The sequence below is a fragment of the Rhinolophus sinicus genome, chromosome 4 (assembly GCF_057876585.1).
Source record: "Rhinolophus sinicus isolate RSI-liver-muscle chromosome 4, RSI-T2T, whole genome shotgun sequence".
In the NCBI taxonomy this organism is placed as follows: Eukaryota; Metazoa; Chordata; class Mammalia; order Chiroptera; family Rhinolophidae; genus Rhinolophus; species Rhinolophus sinicus.
In genome coordinates this window covers 105221366-105235427 of record NC_142504.1, presented here as the reverse complement: position 1 = coordinate 105235427, position 14062 = coordinate 105221366, and the positions used below count along the sequence as shown (strand labels likewise).

General features: G+C 43.5%; 1 protein-coding gene across 4 annotated transcripts in view; it reads right to left on the bottom strand.

Moving 5' to 3' along the window:
- The window catches only part of NEDD4L (NEDD4 like E3 ubiquitin protein ligase), a 310035-nt gene that overhangs the window by 175919 nt on the left and 120054 nt on the right, over positions 1-14062 (bottom strand). Inside the window, exon 1 of one of the 4 annotated variants that reach the window (XM_074339906.2) lies at positions 10701-11004. The exons of the other annotated variants lie outside the window; for them this stretch is intronic. The gene's annotated coding sequence lies outside the window, so the exon portion shown is untranslated. Of the gene's footprint in view, positions 1-10700; positions 11005-14062 lie in introns of those variants that run through there. 4 annotated transcript variants of the gene reach the window in all.

Here is a 14062-nt window from a genome sequence, read left to right as displayed (position 1 = left end):
CTACATCACTTCTTTTGGGGACAGGACCACGGTTCCACCTTCCAGAGACATCCCATTTCAGCAATCTGCAGCCCCTGATCCATAGCCAGAGGTCAGTCCCTAGTGCATGTGTGAGAGTGCAGAGACGAGACCCTGTGTGACTGCACCCCACGAACATTATTAGGTGGTGGACATGGGTCGCACAGATGTTACAAAGGTGGAATAGGCTTCAGGGGCCCTAAGCTCTCAAGCCTCTGGTTCTGTCCGCACAAGACTGGTGACCCAAGTGCAGCTGACCCTCGGACAACACAGGTTTGAACCACGTGGGTCCACTTGCACACGGGTACTGTCAATAAATACTATAAACGTAATTTTTCTTCCTTACAATTTTCTTAGGAACAGTTCTTCCCTCTAGCTTACTTTATTGGAAAAAGACAGTATATAATACAGAAAACATTCAAAATGTGTTAATCAACTGTTAATGTTATTGGTAAGGCTTCCAGTCAACAGCAGGCTATCAGTAGTTAAGTTTTGGGGGAGTCAAAAGTTATAAGCAGATTTGACTGTGCCGGGCGGGGGTGGGAGGTCAGTGTCTCTGACCCCCATGTTGTTCAGGAATCAACTGTACCTTAACATATTCCCATCGCACCAGGAAAAAAATCCCGGAGACAATGTCCCCTATACCTAGTCTATATGCATAGAGTCCTAAGTGCCTTAACTCACTGTTCAGGGCGGCGGGGGTGGGAAGGTGAAAAGGGGGGGTGCGGAATACTACTCCAGAACTATGAGTCATAGCTCATATTCAAGGCCTAGGACTGGCTATAACCAAAAATTGGTTTTTAATTCCCCAGAAAAATCTTTAAAATGGGGTACTTACTGGGCTGGGGTGCTTTTTTTTCTTGCATGGTACTCTGGTTTCAACTGTTAAAATTAAATGGGATAACCTCTATTTTCCAGGGTTCAATGGCAATCAGTAGTTACTTGTTATGGTTAAGAAATAAACTGGGTTGGGCCAGTTAAAATTTCCAGATACTCTCATACTATATTTTGAAATACTTAAATTTCACTTTCTGGTGGAAATATTTCTAAGCATTTCTATGCTTAGCAAACAGCTACATGCTAAAGCTGAAAGAGAAGGGAGTAGATGGCGAAACTAAAGTGTGTTTCATTGTACAAAGGACCAGAGGGAGGGGAGGCACTTGCAAAGGCTTTGTCTTGGGCAAGGAGGAGTGGGGGGACTGTATCTGAGGGTCACCAATGTTCCCGTCACAATCCAACACTGTGGCTTTAGGATGACCTTGGAGGTATACAGGTGGGAGTGCAATTGCTTCCTGCAAGCTTAACGCTGGTTATGTGCCTGATGAGGTCCAGGAGAGACTGTCCACCAGGCCTCGGCCCAAACATACACCCACGCAATGCCTCCAGTCTAGCCAGCAATTCTGCTGTCTCTTCAGTGGTATGGCCTGTCCCCTTGCCTCTTCTCACCAGGTTTCTCTCTATTTTGTGATTTCTCCCACAAATCTTAAGCTCAAATGCCAGATCTCTACACCTAAGTTACCGTGACAGGCAAAGATGGATCTGTCTAATCCTTGGGCAGATGTGTCCTCCAAGGATTGACATCTGAGGACAGGAGGTAGCGTCCCAGTGTGAATACAGCTCACGAACATAGTAAACTGGTTTCATCCGAGTAGAAAGCGTGGTATAACCTTTAAACTGACTTTGTCCAGTTCAACTAAGCCATATTTAGGCAAAGATGCACAGGGGGGCATTTTTTATTTCTCTGAGAATCACATTATCGCAATGGAAAGGAATTAAGGAAGCCTTCATACAGAAGATGGTGTCTGAACTTGGTCTCTCCAAATAAGCAAGGCCAGCGCACACGGAGAACCCAAGGTATAGCATGAAGAATGGCACAAAGAAGGTGAAAATCAGAACATAGACAGGGAACTGAGGCAGGTCAGCATGACTAGAAGAAAAGCCAAGCCGTTGGGTGGGAAAGAAAGTAAGGAGAATTTGGTTGGACCAGAACTACACTCTACCTGAATACCAGGAAAAGTGTGTGGGACCTTTTTCATTATGCTTTTTTCTTTTCTTAATTATTGGTGGTTTCCGCCATCTCTCCATAAGTCTTCAGCTAATGACTAAATGGAAAGCCCTGAAGTTTCAAAAGCCTACATCCTACATGTCTTCTATTCTTATTCTGCACCAATTAATCATCTCACTTCCCTCTCCCAACTGACAAACTCCTGTCCCTATCACCTGCCCCTCTCGTTCTCTCTCCCTCCCTCTCTCCATCCCTCCCCACGTTCTCTTTCACACACACACACACACACACACACACACACACACACACACAGACACGCCCCTCCCTCTAGACAAAATAACTCAAGCTACTTCTGATTATAAAACAAACTTCCAAATATTTTTACCAAAAACATTTCTCCTAAATATAACTTCCACAATTTTGAAAAAGGACAAATATTTTTGCCAGGTGACTATTTATCATTCTCGAATCTGTCCTCCCTTTGGCCATTTGTGAACACAGCAGCTGACCAGGAGTGTTGTTGGCTCAGCGTTCTACGGCTCACACTCCTACTGGCCTAGGATTGTTTAAGTAGTAGCTAGAAGCTGGTGACCATAAAACCACATTCGTTCATTAGCAATTAAGAAGACTAATGATCTAAACAGCAGGAGACACACATAGGTCAGGCTAAATGACGATACCTACAGTTGATCCTGTGTTACTTATTATACTTGGTAGATGGTCTTCGAATATCTTGTTATTGTTCATAAAATAACATTTGTTCAATTAGTTTGACTTGCAACCCAAATTCTTGTATTGAGGTGCTCAATGCCTTTTGGATATTTGCATCAGCTACACATTCTACTTGGCAGAATACTGAGTTCCTGTCTTTCCTACTTTTTATTTTTTAACCTATTTTTTCTTTTCTTTCTTCATTGAACTCTATATATTTCAGAGCTGGAGCGTTTTGCTTCATCTCCAACTATTTGATCTTTTTTCTAGTGCTTTTCTTTTTTTGGCACCGTCTTCCTTTTTTAAACTTTTACCAAGTGTCTCTCAGAAAGATGCACCATACTTATGAAACCCTTTATGTAATGAAATGTTTAATGCTACAAACATGATGGAAATTCTAACCTGATTTTAAAAGAGTAACTGGGTCTCAGAAACACATGCAATTCCCATCCATCACGACCTGTTGCCAGTCAACATAATGTCAAGTATCTGTAAAGTTACAAAAGTAATTTTCACCAGTGGAGATGCCTACTCATTTACTTGGCTAGAATGTTCCATGAAACCCTGCCCAGCGGGAATTGCAAGGTTTCTATTAGACTATAAGCATCTTGAAGTCAAGGTATCCAAATAGCTACTTGTATACCAAATAGCGACCTGTCACATATACACCAAAAGGAAAATAAATGCTTCCTGTGAAGCAATGAATCGTCCTTAACCATTCTGTAAGTTCATTTGTGCCTAGAAAGTGAAGTGCCTGGATACCATGACAAATCTGGTAACGAGGTCAGCTAGAGCTTTAAATTCAAAAAGGGCTGAATTTTTAAATTAAAAGTCATTCTTTGAAACTGGTTGTTTTCTGTGGCTGGAAGTAATGGCTTTTTCACAGCAGCTGAACTAGATTCACCTAAGCCAGCCTAAGATTTGTAAGTACAAATTTTTAAATACTGAAAAAAAGTCTTTAATTAATTATGCCATATAAATTGCTGTAGTTATTTTTCAAATGTTGCAAGTTTTTAGGGTCTGATTCACTAGTTATTGTCTCAGACAGTCTGGCAAGACTTAATTTATCTGAGAGATCAACTACCAAATGGAGAATTTCATTTAATTATATAAAAAGCAAAAAGAATTTGAAAAATGTTTTTACCAGTCATAGTCATTTTAACATTTACTAATTTGGGTGCAGCTAACATAGTTTAGACTGGTGTCTAAATGGATCATCTGTTCCTTGGTATAAAAAGATGCCTTAAAAAAAACACCCTCTTATTCTTATACATTTACGAACACTACATATTATAACAACAATCTTTCCTCCAGTGTAAAACCTCAGCGCTGAATTTAGATACATTATTACTTCCACTTTCTAAAAATTGACCTTCTAAAACTAAAATGTAAGAGACTGGAAATACTGAATCCAATAGTAAAGGATTTTATTATGACAATGATTTCACCCCTTGGAGTCACTTCAGCTTGCCAATTCAGTTTTTGGATAATTAAAGGAATAATTACCAATAAAGGTTTATTCAAGTATGCATCAAGGCCTAATATTATCAGTTTTACACACCTACACAAACACACACACACACACCACAATAGCAGCAGCAAAGCAAAGAAATGGAGCTAATAATAATAACGATGATGAAACTCTCAGCGTGATATACACACTAGCATTTTAAGGCCCTTCACATCAATGATGTGAAAATGCACCATAAATGCACAAATTAACATGAACAGAGTCAGGAAATAAAAGCAAGAGCACTAACCCAGTACCACGAGCGTGACGTAACAGATAAATCCCGAAGGATGAAGGCTGTGCATGAAGGGGGCTGCAGGCTGCAGGTTGCACTAAGCAGGCAAGACTCCGCCTCCAAAGAGATCAACGCTGAGCCCTTTCTAGGCAGGGACAGGCAGACTGGAGGGGTGCGGCGGGCGGAGGGAGTGAATCCACTTGTTGAAAGGACCTGCACCGTCCTCGCCAGTGAACCATCGCTGTGAGACGACCACACTCAAACCTGACTGTGCTGGAGGCAGCGGGGAGTCCAGTGAAAAGCAGACTCTGATTCAGTACGTCTGCGGCAGGGCCCAAGGTCGTGCATCTCTAGCAAGCTCCCAGGTGATGCTGCAGGCCCATGAACACACTGAGTACCTCTGCCCTAGACGACCGCCTGGCCAACGGTGACCAGAGGGAAGGAGTTTAACAGGAAGACCATGGTCCCCAGGGCGGCTGTAACATGAGAAAGATGAACCCATGTCTAACGTCTTTTTCTAGCTTTAAAAACTTGGGGCAGGACTGGTGGCTTCTGGCCTGAAGGGCAACAACCCTTACATCAGGTATCACAGAGGAGGCCAGAGCTTGAGGGAAGGGAAGGCTACTGAGGAGCTATGTATTTTACATGATCTCATTGCATTTTCACAACAAAACTTCAGGATGACTATTATGCTTGTGTACAGCTAAGGTAATTGACTCAAACTGACTGGGGCTCAAGTTCTTCTATCTCCAAATCCAGTGCTTCTCAGACTGGTCCCCACTCTCCATGCCAGGAAAGGAGCAGGGTGGGGGCCACAGGCCTGAGGTACTGCAATTTCCAGTAGGACTTTAAAAATTCACACTAATTTTTCATTTCTCCCATAACACATCCATGGTTCTATAAACACAAAAATATTTTTAGTGGCTTATCAAATACAATAGGCCCACATGTGTATTTGGTGCCCAGAAACCACAATTCCTTAGTCCTCTTTGATAGGCACTGAATCACACCAGGCTGCAGGGACACACTGACATCTGTCACCCAGACGCCTTTGGAGGCCCAACAGAAAGAGGACACGTCCCATTGTCCAACGAGCATTGCGGGTAGCATTCCCAGCCGATTATATTTCAACTGGCACCCACAAAGACACTTTCTGTTGATGTAACCTTTTAACCTGAAAAATCTGTCTGGTCTTTTCACTGTACCACCTAGAAATGAGTCAGTGCCATGGCAGGCACACAATAATGGCTTGAAATGGCTCAAACCAATTTGGCCACATTTTGAGAAGGGCATTTCGTGGCTATCCTGAGTAGAGAGCAGGGAGGCAAAAAAGGAATTCAATTCTGTGGCAGCCTATTTCAAAGAAAAAGAAAACAATACAATGAACTACTATCCTTGTAACAAAATGGTGGCAATTTTAGGATTTTTTTTTTTTAAATAAACTTTTTATTTTAGAGCAGCTGTAGAATTACAGAATTATTGCAAAGCTAGTACAAAGCATACCCAGTTTCCCCCATTTTGCATTAGGATGATATCTTTGTCAAGGTTGATATATTAATAGTATCAATAGCTGAAGGCCATACTTTATTCAGATTTTCTGTTTTTCTCTAATGTCCTGCTCCAAGGTGCAATTTTGGCTTTCTTACAATTTAAAATTTACCATAGGAAGGCTATTTAAGCGAACACAGCACATACAAACATAAAGAACTAAAATGAACTCAAGAATAATGCAAGTATCAGCTGAAACACCATCAAGAGTTGGTTTTGAACCGACCAGCCTTAATCTATGCCTACGGTAACCACCATCTTAGAGAACGTAGGCTTGTCAGAGACATCAGGAGTTTCCATGTGTATAAAGTGGGTTGTGGCATGAAGAATACCAATCTGGAAGTCAGTTGGATACTGAGACTGGTTCTGTCATGTTAAGCTCGTGTGTCATTTAAATCTGATCAACAAATAGCATCTTGGGGGTCTGAAACCTATAAAACACCTCTATGGCTACGACCGAACCCAAAGGTGCATACGTCATTGTCCCCTCCCCAACATTAGTTTGACCGAATTAAGGAGTGATGGGCATAAAAGGTCAACCTCGATGTCAAAGAGCAAGTCAGGACGACAACGCAAGATGCCAAAAATGAGCACATGATTAACTGGAAAGTGCATTCACTGAGCAGGGGAAACGTCCCTAAGAGCTGAAACAAGGGAGAAACCACGTCAGGATGATTAGAAAAGGGAAGTCCACCTTTCCACGCTCGAGTTTATCTCGAAAGAGAAGATGATTAGACTTCACTGACTGACATTCTGTTCTGTGTCTAAAATTCCACAAGTCCTTCTCATTTCAGACTCCAACAACACAGTGAGGTTAAAAGCGGGCACACCCCTAGCCTGTCCTCTGCCACAGATGGCCTCAGGGATGCCCTGACCACGACCGGGTCTTCCCAGCAGCAGCCAGAGTCATTTCCACCACACACGGAGGGGATTGTCCTGCCTGACAATGCAATCAAATCCTCTGTTCAGGCTGATGATACTAGCAAACTATCAAGTAACTGTCTACTAAATAATGTTACACCGAGACACTTTGCCAATAATTCTAACTCGAAAGAAAGACAGTTTACCACCGTAATACTATGTTATACAATCCACATGGTCCACTCATGTGTTAATTCAACCAGGACCCATGAAACACTTTTGCAAAAAAAACTTTTATTCCTTATGGATAGGCTGTCCAGAGATTTCAGGTTTTCCAGGACATTTCTAATTTTGTGCATTCCTTAGAGCAACGTTTCTCAGCCTTGGCACTACTGATATTTGGCTGGACGTTTCTCTGTGATGAGGGGCTGCGCTGGGCACCGTAAAAGGCTGTGCAGCATCCCTAGCCTGTCCCACTACAGGACAGTCATAAATGTGTCCAGACATTGCTACACATCCCCTGGGAGGAAAGAAGCACAACTGGAACGATAAAGCAATTCACAATAAATATAAATAAATATAATAAGACTTCAATAGCACTGTAAGATTTCAACATGGATTAAACAACTTTTTTTTTCTTAACTCAAGGCTTCCTTTTTTATATATATATAATTTTATTAGTTTCAGGTGCACAAGACAAAGCAATACTTAGTAAACAACTTTTTAAAAAATCTTTTATTAGACCATAAAGTTGGTATTTGTCTCAGAAAACATTATCACTATGGAAGACCAAAGAAGCAAAATGACGGGATGCCCCCCCCATCTGTTAAGAGTTAGTACTTTTTAAAGCAATAAATAAATGTAATGCATAGACCTGAGAATTCCCTAGAAATAAGGAATTTGGGTTCGAAACCCCTCTTAATCCTTTCCATCCCAGGATTCTCAAGTAAACATCAGATTCTACAACTGGCCACACCAACCGAGCATAAGGCACAAGTTGGTCTGGGAAAGAGGCCAAGCAGACGACTCATGACATTGGGTGCCACCCAACCCCTCACATTCTGCCTCAGAGGACCAAAAGCACACGTCCCAGCATCATTTTGCCACCGGCGGTTACGACAGACCCCAATTCCTGGAAGGAAATAAAGGCCAGCGAAAGATGAAAGCTCTAATGGAAGTGTGTGCCTTCTAAATGCTTTAGGCCGATGTCCCCGGGTTTCTTTCGTGTCACTCTGCTTAGAGAGGAATACTTCAATAATCAACCGTTAAACAGGAGTAGTAATTCTTAAGGGAAACCTGACAGATTACGGGTGGGTGCCACCAGATTTTTAAAAACTGGTCGTAAAAGTTGTTTCTTAACATCATAAAAAAAAAAAAAAAAGGACATTCTCATTTTTGTGGCTATGAAAGCTATTTCATATCTTTTTTTAGGCATCCGTATGTAGAAATCACCAATACATATACGAGTATTTAGGTCAGAAGAAAAAGGCTAACTCTACCCACCCCAGAGTTGCAAGACCATCCACGCGTCTATTTCCTTCATGGAGAAACGCCAACAGGTGACCTACCAGGAAGAAAGTAACTTGAGCAGACAGTTGCCAAGGCACTTAGAGACCCAGGCAGCCGGCACTTGTAATTAAGACATGGGGATCACCCACTATCACGGCCACCTGGATGGAGCTCCAGTCAGCAGCCCTCTGGAAAGCAGGCTCAGCGGAAAGGCTCACTAGGTCTGAATTTCAGGAGCCTGGAAACCACCCACCCGGGAGCCCTCCCACCACACAGGATGCTGTGCAGCTGTTCCCTTCTGCCCAATACCTTTGGTTCCACCTCATCTGGCTCACACCGAATTCCCGCACCGCGAGGGAAAGAGCACACAAACAGAGAGAACTGGCTGTGCCCAGTTCCCACAGGTAGGTGGGCAGATGGCTGGCAGAGAATAAATCTCGGGAGGACCACAGAATTCAACCTGTCTGGTACCAAGCAAGCTAAATGTTAATCGGGCAGACAGTCATTTACATTAAAGATCATTAACCAGGCACACAGGCCCCTTGGCAAGGGATGGGCGTTCACAAGCTGAAAGAAATGCATTTAGATAACGTAGCAGCCTCCTGTTGCCAAACACACAGTTTGGGTCATTTCAGGAGAAGGGCATCGCAATGGCACAGAGGGAGCAGAGCCAAACAGGGGTGTCTTGGAGGGGTAGGGGGATTCTTCTTTTCTTCCACAACTGTTCTCCACTCACAGCTGCAGTTCATTCTCTAGGGTTTATTTCCTGTTCTTCCTTATCACGAATGAGGTGTAACTGTCTCTCCTCACGTGCAAGGCAGTTTACAGGTAAGGAAGCCTAAACAGGTAAGGTCTGCAGAGTTTGCGTCTCCCATCGTCCATTTGTCAGTGGAAACATCTCCTTTTAAGATGATCCTTTCGACTCCACAATTTCAAGTCACACACAGAAAGGATGGCATTTCCCTACTCATTAAGCTGCTCTGCTGTTTCTCACACACCCAGGGACCCAAGACCACGCAATTCTCAAGCAAAACAAGGGGTCACCGTCCAGCAAACAGGGTCAGAATTTCAATTTCACATGTTACCAACAGGCAGGGTTTTGAAGGTGTCTGACAAGTGTTCTTTCTGTCATGCTTCAAGTTGCTGCACATGCTTGGGCCCCCGCCCCCACACACCTCTCCTCCACAACTCATAAAATTCACCAGGAGCTCCTCTACCACGCTGTCTAAGGCTGTGTATAGACTCACCCAAAAAGAGCAAGCATGGCCCTGGTTCTTCCATTCCAGTATTACGTAATTGAATTTTCTTCCAGGCATATATTTGCCATAAAGCATTAGGTGATGCAAGTTTAAAAAAAAAAAAAGGTAGAACCACACTGATTCCTGCTGAGATTAATCTAGAATAGAAAGATGACAGACTCCTGGAGATTAATTTTCTGTATGCATTTTTAACGACATCTAATGTGAGTCCCCTTTACCTTCGAATCAAGAAAAGACGAAGCGTCAGTTTTACTTTCTCTTAAAGCAAATACAAGTTTACATGTTTGGAGGCGGAGGAGTATGGAGCACCTCATTTAAAATTTTGTAAAGTTCCTAACTGAATATCTATCCACTTCAGAGCAAAAGCATTTAATCTGTGTGAACACAAGTGAAAGCTAAAATTGGGAGTTATGTGACTCACCCTCACGCATTTCCTGCAAAGGTTATAAAACAAGTGAGGAAGGTGTTTGTGTCCCAGGAGGCAAATCTAAAACAATGAAGGTAAATCTAAAACACTGCCCCACTGTGACCTCGTTGATTGCATTACCTGTGCTTAAAATTGAACTTAACACACAATGAAGTCTAAACAGAAAAAAAAAAATTAAAGATCTGTCCCTCATTTCACCTGGGGGTGAAATTTCTGAACTCTGCATGACAGATCCTTTCACTGTGTCTATTTTTGACATTTCAGGAACACAGTGATGACAAACGCATTCATGTATTCACAAAAGGGAAGGGGGAAGGCACCAGAGAGCAATATCTGTATAATGATTTTTCCGTGCACTGAAAAAAAAAAAAGGTTTCAAACAAGATGACAGAGGTTATACACAGAATTAAAAATTTTCACTATACATATTTGATTTCTGAAGCATGCAAAAAATGTTTCATGGACATGGGAGGAAGGAGGAAGGAAAGAGGAAGGAAGGGAGGGAGGAAGCTTGGTTCATTCCCCAAATTCTGGCACATTTAAAACTAATGAATCCATTATAAGAGCACATTCTCTTGATGTTAACCAAGGAAAATGGAATCCTTTGTGGCACTTACCAGATTCCAGGCAGGAAGACCTCATTTTAAAGGGGAAGAGAGACAGAGAGAGCTGGTCTGGAGGCAGATGGTAGTGTGTTTCCCCTGACAACAGCAGCGAGGAGAAAGCCTGGTCTCTGCCAGTTCCCCCTGTTGACAGGTGATCAACAGCCCGGAGGTGGGCGGCGCCGAGCTCCCAGGAGCCCCGAGCTCCCAGCAAGGCTCCGAGACGGAGGGCTCTGAGGCAGCTACCGCCCAGGCAGGGCTCCACTGAGAGCCACCCACCCCGACACCCTCCAGCGGTACCGGCTGGTGTCCTGCTGAGGCCTGTCTGGGCTGGCAGCTGCTGCTCGTGCCTGCCTTGCTCAAAGTGAGAGCAAATTCAATGTGGGGAAGAGCGAAGTGGCTCATCAGAGGCAGCAGAACCAATGACTTACAGAGGGAACTTTGTGGATTCGAGAGGCACAACTACCAATTCAAACCACGATCCCACAACACTGCCCCCCTGCAAAACATCATGAAAGTTAACAACTAACTTCCAGTAAGAAGTGCACGCCTGGCCTGGCTGAGGTGACCCTGAAACCTCTGGGACCCCCAAGGCATATAGAATGTCCCTTTTGGAAAATGAATGGCATATTTTCCTAAATGTTCATGCCAATGTTGAGAGGAAGGACGTTCAAGGAAATGAAGAAACTCCTCTGGATACTACTGTTGAAAGAACTGCTCTGTTGTCCTCATAGATGTGGAATGAGCATGTATTTTCATCAGACAAAACGGGCTCTGGAGTCCATCTCCACAACCTCACTAGCTGGGGACTCTGGGCAAGCTTCTTGACCTGTCTCACCTTTGGCTTCCTTATCTGTAGCGTTGGAGCCCTGGAACCTCCTTCAGGGACCACTGTGCGAAATCAGTGAGATCCCAGGTGGAGAGACCAGTGGTCCTGAAATCTACAGGCTTCTGCCTCTTCTGCTCTCACCTACTCGCCTCCAGTGGCTTGTGACTCTGAAAGTACTGTCCTCAATTAGCCAGGCACCCCTCTCACCGTCCTTCAACTTAGAAACTGATCCAGTGCATATCCAACAGCAAAATCTCTTTGTTTCTCCTACCTCTATTTTAACCAATGTCTCCAACAGTTACGGAGGCCAAGTTAAAGACCCCTTTGGCATACAACGGTCAAAGCCAGATCATATGGTCCCTCGGCACAAACGCTGCCAGAGATACCAAGTTGCAGCCCAAGTTAGAGGTTTTTGCCCCAAATTCCTTGTAGCTTCCCACTTCAAGGCCAAGGTCATGCCCACTTTTAAGAGCCAAAATTGTTAAAGAATAGGCTCTTAATTGAGCCAGATCTTTTTCTTTAATGCTGGCTTTTAAAAAGGCAATTGTTTCTTAAAATGGAATTCACAGGTTACTTACAGTACCACTCTTTGATATGAATGACAACAGCTTGAGTACCAGGTCAAGGTTATACATGCTCTAGAGACCTTCACCGGGAAGGGGCGTCCCAGAGTCCGAAGGGCCAAGAAGCCATCATCGCCATCTGGTGGTAGCTCCTGTGTATTGCAGTCATGAACTATACATCATCTTCCATCCATTCTCCCCATTGCATTAACCTCCTGGCAGCAAGTTTGGCTGCTCAAGGACAACCTTCATACTTCCCCACCAGATCTTTCCAACCTTCCTTCTTTCCCACAGGCTTTTCATCAGGCGGCTAAATACAAGAGGGAGGATAAAAGTTCTGTTCTTTGCCATCACCTCGTCTTCTCCCACCCAACATCTGGTGATTTGGTTACAAGGAATGAAATTCCCAAAAAGGAGAAAAGAAAATCAAAGAGCCAGTGTGTTTGTTCCCAGAATGTAGCAGCCCAGAGCCAATTCTAACGGAAAATATGAGGCAGGCACCTCTACCAAGTGAAGAGACCAAGTGGGAGAGCCAGAATACATCAGAGACAGCCTTTGAGCTGGGCCCTGACCAGCGGCCTCGACCTGGGTGGGTGCAGGAGAGTTGTTCTGTGCAGAATTCTCCAGAGCGAGAATGCACTGGACATCGGGTCACAAACAAAGAGCTACCAATCGGGTGACATTTGAAGAAATGCTCCTAACCAGTTCCCTCCCTGGAAGCCTCCATCAGTCCATGGTGAAACTACTTGGAGGCTTGCAAAAGCAGGCAACAAACAACCTTAGGAAAAATTAGCCAGAGGAAGGGAGGGCCATGGAGAAGGAAGAAATCGGAAAACTTTGCACGTAAGTGGTGTCACGGGGACACTCTCTAAAATGATACTAGTGATTTCGAAGCAAGTACTAGTTGAAGACTCTACATGTGCTTCATAGGCAGCTGTTAAAAGGCCTGGGAGACCAGCTGTGCCACAGCTGGCAAATCTGTCTCCATGTAGTAGCAGCATCTGCTTGGAGTACAACAGAAGAAGGCCGATGCCCCTTTTAGGTACAAAAGAAGACAGACATTTTCAGAAGTTTATACTATGTAAAAACTTTTTACCCACATTACCCCAATAGGCTATTTGAAACCACTATAAAATTAAGTACTTGACTGATATTTAGTTCAGTTTTATACTAGATCAATTCAAGAGGTAAATTTTAGTACATTCTGTCTTCTAATCAGATGTACACTGTCATATATGAAATAGAGCAAAGAACACGTCGTATGTAAAATAGATTGTATCAAGAAATAGTCCACACATGGCCCCCAACACACACACACACACACACACACACACACACAGGTCTCCCTCTCTTCTTAGCCACTTTACTTTGAAAACCTCTGCAACCATCACAGTCACACCCTCAAAGCCACGCAGGCTGCCATGTTGTGTTGGAACATGACATACCACACTTAGATTCCAATTTTTTTTTAAAACAATCAGAAATTAAGTAAGCAGGAAGAAAGACAACTCTATATACTAAAGGATCTTTTTTCTTTTTCTTTAATATCTGGAAATCTATGGCCCACATTCAAGGGCCAGGCTGAGCTCAAATTAGCAATTGATAATAAACTCTTGGAGGCCCAAAACTCTTGTGTTCTCCAGCTCCCAGCACAGCAGCTTTCCACATGACTAGATGGTTACTGAACTCCCTTGAAAGGAAAACACAAGTACCCGTGGGCTGCACCCCCACAGCCAACCCAGCAGAAAGCTAGGCAGGAAACAAACGAACTCTATAGACATTCCAAAGCTCGTCAAGACAACCTAGTAAAGACATTCAAGTAAGCGGTAAACTGTCAAAGGGCTAACATGAGTTGCTAACTGGATAAGCAAAGTGTCAGGAGACCTCCTGATGCCGTTAACTATCTTCGTTTCATTTTAGGCAACTTACAGCATCTTCACCTTTCTGAAATCAGCAAGCCTGTCATAGGAAGTCATAAAGGTACT